This window comes from Erithacus rubecula (assembly GCF_903797595.1).
Source record: "Erithacus rubecula genome assembly, chromosome: 8".
NCBI classification, from domain to species: domain Eukaryota; kingdom Metazoa; phylum Chordata; class Aves; order Passeriformes; family Muscicapidae; genus Erithacus; species Erithacus rubecula.
Window position 1 is genome coordinate 890528 of NC_136659.1, and position 12771 is coordinate 903298.

Consider the following 12771-nt stretch of genomic DNA (forward strand, 5'->3'; position numbering starts at 1 on the left):
TAACATGTTCAATTAATATTTCCTTGTGGTTTGGGACAAGCTCTGCCATTTGGAACAGGTCAGCAACAGATCCCACTGAGCAAATAAACTCCTCCGTGTATACTCAGCCACGGGTACAAGATGAGTGAAATAGAGTCCCAAGAGCTGGGGTTCCTATTTTTTATATATAAATATAAATACAAAATGCCAAGGAGCATACAAACACTTCTTTAGCTAGAGGAGGACACCAAAGAAGCACGTTAACCCCAGGATTAAGCTGGCACAGCTGGGCAGTGAGCACTCAAGTTCTCAAACTCTGAAGGGAGCACCAGGTAACCCCCAGAGACCAGGGTAACCTCGACAGCACGTGGGGACAGCTGGTTGCAGAGATCTTACAAAGGCACAGCCTGGCATATCACTGTGAGGGGAACACTGGAAGATGAAGGAAAACTCTCCTGAAATATTTGATTTATCCCATCTTACATGTTGATGGGCAAATTTTAGTCTCAACACTTCATTTGCAATGTGTCTGGGCACTTTAGGTATAGAAAGTCTGCAGCTTCCCCTTGATTTGAACCTGCAAATGAACCTCGAGGACAAGTTTCGGGCACTGCAGCAAGTTTCTGAACCAAAGATACACCTTAAGCTAGTTTTAAAAGGTCTATTCCCCAGAAAGCACAAAACATTTGAAAGAGAGGTAAAGAGGGCAAACTGAGCTAAACCCACAGGCAATTTTAACCTTTGTTTTGAACAAGTCCTGCTCCTCACCTCTGCGGTCCCACAGGGGATCTAAGCTTGAAGACTCAACTCCAGCTTTTCAGCAGACTATGAACAGGCAACTGCTCTGCTTCCACCGCTGCCCATGGGAGGAAGGAATCCGCAAATGACTGACAGTGAGGGTGGGCAGGCCCTGGCATAGGGTGTCCACAGAAGCTGTGGCTGCCCCTGGATCCCTGGAAGTGTCCAAGGCCAGGCTGGACACTGGGGCTTGGAGCAACCTGGGACAGTGGAAAGTGTCCCTGCCTGTGACAGGGGGTGGCACTGGATGGGCTTTAAGATCCCTCCCAACCCAAACCATCCCATGATTGCACAGCCAGGAGAACAGGCACTGACCATGGGGGCTGCAGTCACTCTGCTCAAGGTACTGCTCTCCAGAAGTGGGCAAACCACAAGGCTGGCACGTCACTGGCTGGTGCTGAAAGCAGAACAACCTGACAAGTTGGACAAAGCCTCCACCCAAAACCATCCTTCAGCTAACACAGGCCCATGGCACTTGCAAACCTTCCCACTCCAGACGCTCCAAGAGCTCAAAAGGCAGTCTGGAGTTCAAGCCTTTAAAGATTTGGACAAAAAATATTTCTTGAGGACAACCCACTGCCATCTGCACCTACCTAAATAACTCCTATCAGCTCCTGCTAGGAGGTAACTTCTTCAGGAGTTCATCGATTTCTGGGTGTCTGTAAACACAATGCTACTAGTTTACAAAAAAATCCTCATTGTTGTATTTACCTTTTCTTGTATTTACCTTCTCCTGCTGTTACTGCACTGCTGTTTTTTATCTTTCCTGCATTTTCTGGGATGTTCCCTGTGAAACATAAGCACAGCAGAGAGTTGCATCTTTCCCAGCACAAGGATTATGCAAGAAGCTACTCTTACTGTTTTCATATGCTCTTGGAAGGGTTTGAGTGAAAAGGGACCTTAAAGCCCATCCAGTTCCACCCTTCTGCCATGGGCAGGGACACCTTCCCATATCCCAGGTTGCTCCAAGCCCTCTCCAGCCTGACCTTTCTTTATTTTCCCAGTAATTCATCATGAAAAGGCAAGCAAGAAAGCAAAACTAATTTCCACTACGGAGCTCACTCGCATCCCACACCCAGGACTTGGTTCTCCTCCACTTGTTATCTCCTACCCCGGACACTCCCTGGGCTTCTCAAGAACCTGGTAATTCACACCTGGCAGTTCTCCTCTATTTTAGGATAGTCAGTTTAGGAGATTTTAGGAGATGGCAGCACACAGACACAGGCTACCCAGTGGGCATCTCCTCCCAAGGTAACACAAGATTTTCATGCCATACGTGTGCCTTTCTTCCACACTTCCATCCTGTTGAGCAAATGACAAATTCTTCTGGTGTTCTGAGCTGGTTTTCAAAATGCTTTCTCTAATCTGTCTCCTTTCTAAAGGTAAGTCCCAAAGCCAAACAAACAAATAAAAAAACAGGGTGGCAAAGTTAAAATTGTGAAGATTTAAAGATGCTTTTTCCCTAAGATTAGGCCACCAAGGGCACAGCTTAATATCAACACCAGGAATCCATCAGATGCACATGCTCAAACATGCCATCCAAGGACAGAGGGAAAAAACAGAGAATCCTGGAAAGCTGCATCTTCCACAATTCACTTTACCCAGAAAATCTGCAGCCGCTAAAACTTACTCTTTCTAACTGGGTGGCATTTTACATTTCCAAATGTAATTGAGTGAGCATGTTGCCATGGCGACAGCAGGGTTCTGCAATAACTTTGTTGCCTTGTAATTGCTGTATATTTGTATACAAGCAGCTGAGCTTTCTTTAATTCAATGCCCTCAACTCTTCCAGCGAGGCTGCAGAGTGGCGGCAGCAGCTTTTTAGGCTGAGAACTCCCAACAGTGGTGCTGGAAACATCAGAAACGATTAAAACTCAGCGCCGCGACTGACCGCATTACACACACACAAAAAAAAAAAAACCAAAAACAAAACAAAAACCCCACCAAGAAACTCTGCCAAGAACCAGATTATTATATAAACTTCAGAGCTCCTTAGCTTTTAAAAATGTTGCCGTTACAACAACAACAACCCAAAAAAAAAAGCACAATTCAGATAATTAACTCCAGGTAGATTTGGCAATGAGCGAAGCACTTTGAGGACAGGGAATAAACGCAGCACGAGTCCCATTTAGTGGCAGGGCATAATACCAGTAAATCAAAACGCCTTAGCCAGGGAATTATTCACTCGCTGTGGCTCCCGGGGCCAAAATAATGCTTGCACCATCTCCCGGCCTCAGAGCAGCGCTGTGAGGACAAGGGGTTGCAGGAAAGGAGCACGGACCGAGCTGCCTGGTGTGAGAGAAGCGGGCAGGAAAGCGGGAGAGAGCCAGTGCCTCGCCGCACGCCCCATCTCAGGGTTTTACAAGGCATTTTCACACCCTGAATCCACCCACACCTTCCCAACACACATCCCCACTCCTCGGGAGCGTTTCCAGAGCTGTGATCCAGCCCGGAATATGAGGCAAGGCTGGAACGCGAAATCCGCTCGTACGGGCGTTAGTGGCGACGAGCCTGATTTATGCAAACCTGCCAAAACAGCCGATCGACAGGCAGAATCCCACCAAAACCTGCACCTTCCCCTGCCGCGGAGTGGGCGCACAACACAATTACGCAAGTGCTTTGAGCGAAGGGCAGGTTCCCTTCCCCTCCAGCTGCTGCCCAGCGCCGAGCACTGACAGCGTCAAATTATTGTTATGTAAATCCATCTGCTCCGCCGGGTTGTCACAAACACCGCGGAGAGCATCTCTGGGGCAGCGGGCAACATTTTGGGGGAGCGAGGGGACCGCGCAGCATCTTCCCCCGATAAATCCCTGCAGCAAAACCCACACGCGGCTTCCGGGCAACACCTCCCTCTCCCCGCGCTCCGCCGCCAGCCCCGAACCGCGGCTTCTGCGGCTTCATTGCGCCCCGCACAAGCCGAGGGTTCGCAGCGGCACACGTGGTTTGTCCCCCGCTCGAGCCCCCAAAAACGGAGTTCTGGCGGCGAGGGTGCAGTCCGGGGCCTCGGACCTGTCACTGCCACCGTCGGGCTCCCCGGGAGCGCCGCGCTGCCGAGGGCAGCGCCCCCCGTCCACTCCTGCCGGGCACAAAAAAAGCCATTTTGGGGCTTTTTCTCCAGCAGGAGGTGGGTGCCGCGGGGCCCTCGGCCGAGCCCGGCAGCCGTGGAGAGCGGGACGAGAGGACACAAACTTTCCCCAAGTACCGCGTTATTCCCGGGATAAGGACAAGGGAAGGACGCGCGTGTGGAGAGGATGGAAGAACCGACCCCGGGCCGCGGCCCGCCCGGCGCCGCAGGGCCCCGCCGCGGGCGTCGCCCCCGCCGCAGGGCCGCGCCCGCCCCGCCGAGCCGCGGGGCCGGGCCCCCGCACGGCGCAGCCCGCGGCCCGCCGCTCGCTCGCCCCGCCGGGAACTCACCGCCGCCCGCATCGCCCCGCCGAGCCCCGCACGGACCGAGCGCCGCCGCCGCCAGGGGGGGGACGAGGCGGAGCCGCGGCCGCCCGGGCAGGAGGCGGGGCTGGAGGCAGCGGCGGCCCCGCCCGCCCCATTCACAAAAACCCGGGCCCCGCGCGCCGATTGGGCGGTGGCGCTGCCCGTCACGCCCCCCGAGCCCCGCCCACCCCGCCCGCCGCGCCCGGCCCGGGTCGCTAGCGCGCGGCGGCCCCGCCCCGCCCGGCGCGCCACCCAATCAGCGCGCGACCCGGGGCGCCGCGATGCTCAAATCCGCCCGCCACCGCCGCGCGGGCGTCTCCGATTGGCCGCGCCAGCTGCCCGTCACCGCCCCCTCCCACGGCCGCGGCGCAGCGGCGAGCAGCGGCCCCCGGGAGCGGCCCCGCCGCGCCGCGAGCCCGCCGGGCGGGCAGGCGAGCGGCCTTAAAGGGCCCGCGCCGCGGGCAGTCCAGGCGCGGCGGCGGGGGCGGCGAGGCTCAGCAGCGCGGAAGGGCCGCGTACTGACCTGGGCGGCGGGCGAGGCGGGGACGCTGCGCGGCAATGGCCCCCCCCGGCGCGGAGCGCGCCACCGACGGACTCAGCCCGTGAGGGGTTCCGCCATCTTGGAAATTTTTTCAGCTAGAGATGTCACGTGGTACAACCATTTTTTCCCCGCGGCCAATCAGCGCGCGCGGGTTATTTATAGCCGCGCGGGGGAAGGGGACAATCGGGCCCCGCCCCTCGTGCCCCGACCACGCCCCGTGGCGCGCGGCCCGTCGCCATGGCGACCGGGGGGGCGGGGAGGCGGCCGCCATGTTGGCTCCGGGCTCGGGGCCCGATCGGGATCGCGATTGCGATCGCAGGACCGGGTTCCCGACTCCCCTTCCCTGCGGCCGCAGCAGCTGCGATCCATACCGTACAGACGGTGTTGCGATAAAACGTGGAACTGGGAGATTTGTTACCTGCCGCTTTTCCGCAGCCGCGGTCCCACTCCCTCGTGGGCCGTTCTGTGTTGTCCGTCAGGTATCTCCTGTAACAGCAAACAGCTGGAGCGAGTCGGCAGGAAGGGCAGGGTATATTTCAACATATTCGCCTGAATTACCGAGAGGAAATAAAGAACTAAACATACTTTAAAATGTTCTAAATATTTTTATTCTAAAAGGGGTTGTCCGGCGTGCTTCCCTCTATCCCTGTTTTCACAGTGACCATTCAACGTTTAATTGATATTTAAGGTGTATTTAAAATTACCCTGTTAAACTGGCACACTCATACTATTCACATTGATTCAAACTCCCCGAGTCCTGCTCCCAAACATTCCAGATGATGAGAAGTAAAACATTGCAGTATTGGGTGCAAGGAAGCTGGTCCTGTAGGACACAATCCATTGGGAACATCCCACCGGCATGTATTATTCCATTATTTCTGCTTCCCAGAGAAGCTGTGGCTGCCCCTGGATCCCTGGCAGTGTCCAAGGCAAGGTTGGACACTGGGGCTTGGAGCAGCCTGGGAGAGTGAAAAGGAGATTTCCTGCTCAGCTTCCAAGGAGTTTCTTCCCATCCTTGCCTAAGGCAAGCTGAAACATGACATTCCTTATTTGCAGGCAGCCATCCCAGCACAGTTCTGGTGGGTTTGATTAATTGGCTCTTGCTAAATTGTTTTTAAAACTTCCAGATTTCCCTTGAAGCAGAAGAAAAAAAAAAAGAAAATGAACTCATGTCATTCAGCCATCTGGATTTACATAAATTCTGGGACCTGATGGGAATTGCTAACACTGGAATTTTGAGAAAACTGGAACTTTGTCCCTCTCTCAAATTCTGCATATACGTGGTAGCATACAAACACTGTTCCTTTTCTCTTCTACCTTTTTGGAGATATTTACCACCTCTGTATTCATTTGAAAGGGCCACCCTTACAAAGATCCTTGGCATGTTGATCCAACTCTTAGAGTTGGTTTGTCTTTTCCCATGTTGTCAAGAGGCTCCCTGGAAATGGTCACATTTCCCTGGAATACACACCTGAGAGTACCAGCACTAAGAGCATGGCTTCTGGCTAAAGCCAGAGCCCTTCTTGTTTCATTTGCAGCTTCTTTGGAAATACCTGAGTATTTATTTGGGCTCCTGGCTTTACCTGCTGTTCTTTGGCTGCTGAAGTTTCACAGAGCAGTCATGCCCTCTTTATTCGTGGCCAGCTCATGCACACAGATGGTTGGGTGAATGTGTGTGTAAATAACCCCCCAAATTATTTTGAGTGTCGAGGGACCTGTGGAAGGGTGGAAGGACTTCAGGGCCAGAAGGCTGCCAAGGCAGGGCAATATTTGCCACTGCAGGACATCTGCTGCTGGCAGTTGCTGCAGGGCACGGCTGTGGCAGCCAGGTGACTGTCTGCCCTCCCCTGTGCTCCCCATTTCTACTCCTGCCAGGGGGGGATTTGGTCCCAAATCCTTTAAACATGGGTTATAACCAGCCCAGCTGCCTTCCCTCACTGTGCTGCTGGAGCAGTTTGGAAACAGGAAACAAGAGGAGAGAGCTGTGCCCTGGAAGTTGCCATGGAGTATGAGTTCTGCCTTCAGGTTTTGATTGATATCTGTGGCTGTGGGTGTGAGTACGTGTCTCTATTAATACCCAGTCTAGGCTAACCTGTGCATAATGGCAGAAAATTAAACCTTTGTCGTTGCTCATGGAAATCAGATCTCAGAGACTCGCAAGGGAAAGGCTTCCTGCTATATGTTAAATCCAACATATTGGCTATAGCTGTATATAGTCTGTTTTTACTGTATTTGCAGCTGAAAAACTTACTCGGAAGCCAGTTGAAGCAAAAAATAAAAATCTAAAATAAAACCCAACACCCTGGCAGAGCTAATTCATAAAGATTTAAATAAAAAGCAATTACAGAACTTTCCGCCTACCTCCACCTCATCTTTAGCTGAACTCCTTGTTTGTCAGGAATGATTCCATTTTTTCTGTGCTCAAGCAGGAAACAGCCATCACAACACTCCAGCTAATTTCCCTCGCTAGTCACAGGGAGATGGTGAAAGTAAAAGAGGTGCTTCAGCTTTCCACTCCAATCATGCCACTCCACAGCCTAAAAAAGAGGTGGAAAGAGTTAGGAAAAGAGGCAGCAGAATCCTCCTCTGGAGCTTAAACACCAAAGATCTACTCCAAGTAGCAGTGCCACTCGGGTCCCTGGAGAAAAGCCAAGCCTAGACACAATTTCCAGCCTGGTGACGACTCCCTCTTCTTCCCCCTGATCATTCAGCCTCCATCACTGACCTCGCTTGGTTTTCCTGCCCCACCCATCACCCTTCCCTGCTGCATCCTCCAATCCTGTTCTCCATCTTTCCCACAGCACACCGATTTACTCCTTATTTTCCACTTAGAGCACAGCTCTGATGGGACAGGGAATGGTAAATTTACACTGCCTCTCCTATGTTCTCCTCCCGCATACCTTGTATTGTGGAATTTTGTTCTGTTGTTATTGGGTTGGGTTTTTTATTTTAATCCTGGTGATTTTTGCTTCAGCTGGATCTCCTCATTCTCTCCTTGCCTCATTGCTTGCCCTGAGCCAGAACAAGGTGGTTCTCCTCCACTTCTGAACCCCCCACGCCTGTATCTGGCTGCAGGAGCTGCTTCCCAGCTTGTCTACACACCCAACACTTCATCAAATCTGCAGCACTCCAGGCCTGAAGGCTGAAATCCTGAAGCAGCAAGAGCCAGACTCTCAGAAGCAAGTTATTACTTTAGGCAAAATCAAGTCCCTGTCCCCTACCTGGGGGAAAAAAAAAACAAGCAAGTGACGTTCAAAATTGAGGTTACAATGTAAAGTTTGCTTTCTTCTCCTTATTTACACTTTATTTTTGCTGATAGAATTGTTACAGCAGTCATTTTACAATGACTGAATACAATACACTTTTAAAATAAAACTGCTTGCTGAAGTTTGTTTTCAATATTTTTCTGGATTTCTATAACCTTCCTATTTATTTAGCAGCTATACTCTCAGCTACATTATGGAATATCCTGACTTGGAAAGAAGAGATCCACAAGGATCATCATTCCTACTGCAGAGCGAAAAATTATTCTGTGTCCATTACAAATCACTGCCCAAAAGTTCTTACAGTGCCATCATACCTCCAAATTAAACTGAAGTATTAAGAGTATGAAAGAAATCTCTTTTCATCCTCAACTGTTTTTTTTTTTTTATTCAGTCAATTTTAGTAGCACACTGAGGCTTAAATTTAGATAATGAGCAGAAGTAAGTCTAAAATGAACATGGAATCCTCGTGAGGTTGAGGCTAGAATAACTCTTGGATATGCTTAGTATGCTCAGCTCTCATTTTCTGATTCTTAATATTAAAAATAAGGGAAATGGGTATCAATTTATTATATTTCTTTTCATCCATGGCAGCTGTTGGGTGAAGAATGTGGGGTGTGTCTCTCTATAGTGGGAAGCTTCGAGGAAATAATTGATCCATTTTTCTATTCTTTCAATCAGGCCAAAAAAAAAAAACAAGGCATTGTTCAGGGTGAAAAACAAAATCTAAATAAATATAAGGAAGATATGACCAATAAAAAACAAACAAACAAACAAACAAATAAACAAAAATAAAAAAATAAAAAAAAATTAAAAATAAGAAGAAAGGAAATAAAAAAATTTACAGCCTGGCCCCTGGGTGTTGGTTTTACATGAAGATTCTAACTTTCAGCTGAATGATGAGTAGGATATTTTTCTACTGAAATATTGATAGTAGATTACACTAAACCACAAACTATCTCCAGAAAGCCCATCATTTCTAATCCTAATGGTGTTTTCTTTCCCTTGGCTGACTACTACATTCATGAGATGATGGCTTTATTCTATCTGGGGGAAAAACTTTTTACCATACAGCTAAATTAACTTGTCAAAAGACTTCAAACTTCGGAAGCTTTTACAGCTCAATTCAAAGCTATTATTCAGGATTGAATGAGAAGGCTGTGGACTGTAAAAGCTGGCAAAAAAAAAAATAAAATAAAAATTTCAGCAGCATTCAGGAGCTGAATGGAGCACTCACTTTTTGTTCAGGTTGTGTGTGTTTCATTGAGCTATCTCAGAAAGAGCTGGATTTTTGTATTTTAAGGCAAAATGCTTCTTTCTGCTGCTCTGGAAGCTGTGACCCAGTCCGTGCTGTTTCACACACACTTGGTTATATTTAGTTTGTGCCAACCTAAATAAGTGTCAACCAGCTCTCCAGAAATGTGGGGAGCACAAAAGAGAACGGCCAGCAGCTAAATTGAGGCAGAACAAGAACACAATTAGACTTATTTTTATCCTTTTCTTTTTTTTTTTTTTTTTTTTTTTTTTTTTTAATCAGATCACAGACTATCTTACAGCTTTCTCATGCAAATAAAAATGCCTGGCTTCAGAAGCAGCAACTTTTTAGATTTTGCAGACGAGGAGCAGCTGGCAGAGCTCCTGCTTGGAGTCTTTCCTGTCGAGGATCCAATCTACTCAGGGACAAATCTGGAATAAAAAGCCAAGCTGACAATGGCAGCCCCCGGAAGGGAACCCAGGGCTCTCTGGGAGCCCGTGCAAACACATTCAGGATGTGGCAGGATGGGATCCTGCACGGTGGCCAGCATGGGGAGTGAGCATTTTTAGAGCTTGGCAGCCCAGAAGCCACTTAATTGCTGCCTTCATAATAAGGTACCAAGATGATCTCACGGTTTTGAGCAGGTGAGACTAAAGTAGCGCTGATAGATGATGTGTGAGGGCAAAATTGCATGAACCTTTCAAATTCCCATTTTTTCCCTCCTCTGTTTTGCTGCTCTAAGGGTTGTTTAAACTCATTTCCTGAATACCAACCTCTGTTAAAAGGCACCTGTGCTTTGCACATGGCAAAACCTCAGTCGACCCGTTTTCCCTTTCCTATGGCAAAACCAAAACCGCAGCCAGTTTTGGATTGGAATCCACTAGAAAGCATTAAAATATCTCAGATTTTCTCTATCTACTTATCAAGGAGCAAGGAGATTTTTTTCCTAACGCAACCTCCTTACATGTGATATCTTAAAAATTCGTGTTCCATACGAGCACCTTCACTGAGTTCTTAAAAAGCACCAGAGCAGAGCGAGATGTGCCAGCAGAAGTGTCCGGAATAGCAACAGTGGCATCGAAATCATGAGAGGAATGTCTGAAAAGTCTGAAGGGTTATACTCAGACCCTGCTAAACAGCTGGGTGGGACTCTGGAATCCAGCCCTCACTTGCAGATACATTGTTTGATAGAAATGCAAGAAGTGAGTGCCGGCCCATTAATGATAAAAATAAAGTTCAGAATGTATGAGGATGAGAGGTCAGAGGAAAAAATGCCTGCAGCCCTAGAAATGTCTGTGTGACTGTAAAACACAGGCTGAAAGAACTGCTTCCCCCTTACAGGATTGCTAGGCAAGATCAGGCCTGTAAAAGACCAAGAGGTCCCTCTAGCTTTGTTCCACAAGGAAAAAAGAAAGGAGAAAAGGCAGACTTCCCATTCTGCAAAGGAGCAGATCACAGAACCCCTGTGGTGTCCTGAACTAGATCCAAGGACAGGACTGAATACGACAGGATGAAAACTCAAATGGAAGAGTTGTTTTAAAAAAAGCTGCAGGGCCATAGGGACCAGAGCTGGAATGTGGGGAGTTCTACATGGATCGATAACAGCCACACTTCAGAGTGAGGGCTGAGTATCCCTCCTTTTGGGAAAAGAAGGGTTTCCATAGGCTCTTCCAGAGGTGATGCTGCAATGGGATGTGTGTGCAGTGTGACAGCAGGATTGGCTTAGGATGCACACACTGTGAGGAGATGAGGCACGTGGACCTCTATTCATCCTTATCAGGAGCTGCTTATCAGGTGGTCTGTTGAACATTAAAAGCTGAATTACCAGCAGAGCCTTGGTCTTGTACCAGAACAAGGGGCAGGACATGTTCTGCTCATACACAGCAACCAAGAAGCAGACATGTGGTGGTCCAGAACTGGGATGTGCTTGTGTGTAACTGGGGAGGAGACAGAAGGTGTTGAGGCTTTTTCCCCCCATTTCTCTGGTCAAGGGAATCACAGAATCCCAGAATGGTTTGGGTTGGAAGGAACCTTAAAGCCCATCCCATGCCACTTCTGCCATTGCAGGGACACCTTCCACTGTCCCAGGCTGCTCCCAGCCCCAGTGTCCAGCCCAGCCTTGGACACTTCCAGGGATGCAGGGGCAGCCACAGCTGCTCTGGGGCACCCAGTGCCAGGGCCTGCCCACCCTCCCAGGGAACAATTCCTTCCTCATGTTTAATCAAAATCTATCCTACTTCAGTGGGAAGCCATTCCCCCTTGTCCTGGCACATCCTTGTCCCAAGTCCCTCTCTTCTCTCCTGGACCCTATTTAAGTGAAAATGGGCTGTAAGCTCTCTCCAGAGCCTTCTTCCTTCTCTCCAGGGTGAACACTCCTGGCCTGTCTCCACAGGAAAAAACACTTTTTATCACCTTGCTGTTGGTAAAGCCAGACAGCTCTTTCAGGGGAGATTACTTACTAAATTATCCACAGTACTGCAGATGCTCAGCTCTTTATTTTGGTCATATATTTCAAAGAACAGTTTCTCCAGGAAACATTGCAACAGCTGTGGCTGATAAAACTCCTGGGTGCCATCATTATCATTTTTCCTGATAGAGACTGTCACAGATTTACCATTGAGTTTTGGCTTTGAGGCTGGTGCTCTACAGCCAGACAAAAATAAAATGGAGCTGGATAGCCTTAACATGACAAAAGAAGAATTCCTGAGGTTGGAGAACTCATGGAATTGCAATTATCAGACCAGAGGAAGGAGCTGTGTCTGACACAGGTACAGAATATAGTTTGGATGTGACAAGATTCTGAAGTGATCTCCTGTGCTTGGCCATAGGGGTCTTGCCTCAAGACTAAGGATTTTGGAAGGTGGACTCTTGTGCCATCCTGAAAGAAGATCTCTGAAGATCTCTTGCATGTTTCCAAGCTGAATTCCCAGAGCATCCATTAGTTTGGGGTGCCTCAAGTACTGACTATCTACAAATCCGTCTCTGAAGTCACACCCCAAAAACTTCTCCTGCGGTTTCTCCTCGAACAGAAGCTGAAGTCAGGTCTGGAAACCTCTTCAAAGGCATCCTCAGTCTTTGGCATGCAACTGTACAGAGTGTGAGGCCACACCTTTGGCAGGATACAGACCTGCAACTCCTGGAGTGATGGAATCATGCAGGTTGGAGAAGAGCTCCAGGATCACCGAGTCCAGCCCTAAACCCAGCATGGCCGAGCCCACCACTAACCCACAAGTGCCACACCTGCACATTGTTTTTAACACTTCCTGGGACTGTGATCCCACCACTTCCTTACATGTCTGCAAGGCAGCTTACCCCTGGAAATTGGCTTTCCAAGCTGGGAATCCCTCACTCATCCAAGATGCAAAGCCAACAGCCCTAGGTATTGGATTTGCTCTGCTGCCTCGCCAGCCCTTCTCAGCAGCAGCCCTCAAGGCTTAATCCCAAAACTGTGGGGCTGTTCCTGGGGTCATGGGCTCTGTGTGCTGAGGCTGGTGGTGAGGATGCCA

At 49.3% G+C, this 12771-nt stretch overlaps 1 protein-coding gene and 1 long non-coding RNA gene across 5 annotated transcripts in view; both read right to left on the reverse strand.

Annotated features, from left to right (window-relative positions):
- The window catches only part of HDAC4 (histone deacetylase 4), a gene marked incomplete at its 5' end in the record, with an annotated part of 163624 nt that extends 158753 nt beyond the window's left edge, over positions 1-4871 (reverse strand). For 2 of the 4 annotated variants that reach the window (XM_079311313.1, XM_079311311.1), the window contains one exon: positions 4730-4871. Of the gene's footprint in view, positions 1-4191; positions 4284-4729 lie in introns of those variants that run through there. The other 2 variants (XM_079311314.1, XM_079311312.1) reach the window with 1 other exon arrangement.
- Positions 4872-5496: 625 nt separating this feature from the next.
- On the reverse strand, positions 5497-7959 carry LOC306804180. The gene is made up of 3 exons (XR_013774827.1): positions 7648-7959; positions 7109-7284; positions 5497-5880 (listed from the first exon to the last, which is right to left on the reverse strand). It is a non-coding gene; the product is annotated as an uncharacterized lncRNA (long non-coding RNA).
- Between the last annotated feature and the right edge of the window lie 4812 nt (positions 7960-12771).